We start from the raw sequence: 2,389 nt of genomic DNA on the forward strand, positions 1-2,389 counted from the left end.
TATCACTGGGAGGAATTGACCTCCAGGCCAATTGGCTGTGAGAATCAGCTGTGTCTGCAGTGGGAGAACTTCTGTGCTGGAGACACCCGTCCGGCGCAAGACTCGCTTCAGTGGGGCTTTGGTGCTCACTGAGTCTGCCCCCTGAATGTGTCCTTTATGGATCCGAGGAGCTGCAATCTGGATGGTCCCACTCTAACCACTGGGCACACTGGCTCCTGGATTTCTAAGGAGGTGCTAATCTAGCTTCTGCATGAGGCTATTCAGCAGGAGCCAGCTTTGACACAATGCAAGTTGCCCTGGGGCCTTGGGCCAGCTTCAGTTTGTTAGGTAATTATCAGATTGCAAAGGGCCAGGCCTTTCAAATGCAAAAGCCTCCGTGGATGGCTTGGGCGGGGCGGGTTCCCAGGGGATCAACAGGGCGGAGCAAGCAGTTATGGCTGCTCTAAGTCCTGCCCTCAGAGGCCCTGCTTCTCAGTGTCCCAGCATTCGCTGCAAGCACCCCCGAGAGAAAGCTGCCCTCGAGTTCCGACCAATGCCAGACAATCCAGTTTCTCCCGTATGAGTCTGGGTCCCCAGAGACTCGCCCAGAACTGGAGCTCAGAGCTTGAGACTCCCTCCCGATTGAAAAAGATAACCGTGTCCTCAGCCACCAACCCTCTCCTCATGCGCCTCTGTACCTCTGTATTTTACTTCCACACTGCACCTCCTCTGAGTCTCGGTATGCTTTTCTCTTTCCTTCTAGTTGTAGAATTTCCACTCAGCCAGCCTTCCTGTGGTTCTGGATGATGTCCGTTCCGTCTTTTAGTTGTATTTTTGTAGTGGTTGTGCGAGGCAGCAATCTCCGGTGTTTACACTATGCTGCCATCTTGGTTTCCTCCTGTGCTCATTTTTTAATTGGATTATTTGTCTTCCTCTTGTTGAGCTGTATGAGTTTTTTGTATATTTTGGAAATTAAACAACTTCGTCCCTTTGTTCCTCCACCCCTAGAGATTGCGATGGCTTCCTGCAGTTACTATCTCTGTGATACTTCAATGTCTCCATTTTGTTTTGTTTTTTGCCTTTTTTATTTTTCACATTATATTCTTTTTTTAAAATATATTTTATTGAATTTTTACAGAGAAGAAGGGAGAGGGATAGAGAGTTAGAAACATCAATGAGAGAGATCGATCAGCTGCCTCCTGCACAGCCCCCAGTAGGGATGTGCCCGCAACCCAGGTACATGCCCTTGACTGGAATCGAACCCGGGACCCTTGATTCTGCAGGTCGACGCTCTATCCACTGAGCCAAACCGGTTCGGCATCACATTATATTCTTTGTATAAATACTAACTGGTGTGATTTGTTTCTAGACTACACTCAGATACAGTCACTGATATTCAGAAGAGGGTAAATATATGTCAGGGGGGAACATAATTGATGAATTTTGGATTTGTTTAATGTGAGCTGTCTTGAAGATAGCCAGCAAGCAGTTGAATATATGAATCTGAAAGTAAAGAGTTCTAAGATAGAGATAAATATTTAGGGGTAATGAACATACAAATAGTAATGAAATCATGGGAGTGGATAAATCATCCTTGGAGAATATATAGAGTGTGCACAGTAAATATTTGTTGATTGATTGAGTGGGGCACCAGAAAACAGGGCTTGAAGCACTGTGCTATGGGATACCTCTTAAGCCCAAAGTTCTCAACTCAGTCACTTAGCCTCCTTTAATAAATGGTGTTGGGAAAATTGGACAGATACATGCAAAAAAAATGAAATCAGACCACCAACTTACACCATACACAAAAATAAACTCAAAATGGATAAAAGATTTAAATGTAAGACGTGAAACCATAAAAATCTTAGAAGAAACCATTGGCAGCAAAATCTGAGACATCTCTCATAGCAACATGCTTATGGATATATCTCCTAGGACAATGGAAATTAAGGTGGAAATAAACAAATGAGACTACATAAAAATAAAGAGCCTCTGCACAGCAAAAGAAACCATCAATAAAATAACAAGAGTGCCCACTCCATGGAAGAACATATTTGCCAATGATACATCAGATAAGGGGTTAACCTCCAAAATCTACAGGGAACTCATACAACTTAACAAAAGGAAGATAAATAATCTAATTTAAAAATGGGCAAAGGACCTCAACAGACACTTCTCCAAAATCAACATACAGAAGGCCAAAAGGCCAAAAGGCTCAAAGTCACCTATCATCCAAGAGCTGCAAATCAAACGATAATAATGTACCACCTCACACCTATAGGAATGGCTATAATCAACAAATCAACAAATAACGAGTGTTGGGGAGGATGTGGAGAAAAAGGAACCCTCGTGCACTGCTGGTGGGAATGCAGACTGGTGCAGCCACTGTGTAAAACAGTATGGAGTTTCC

Source organism: Myotis brandtii, unplaced genomic scaffold, assembly GCF_000412655.1.
Source record: "Myotis brandtii unplaced genomic scaffold, ASM41265v1 scaffold480, whole genome shotgun sequence".
NCBI classification, from domain to species: domain Eukaryota; kingdom Metazoa; phylum Chordata; class Mammalia; order Chiroptera; family Vespertilionidae; genus Myotis; species Myotis brandtii.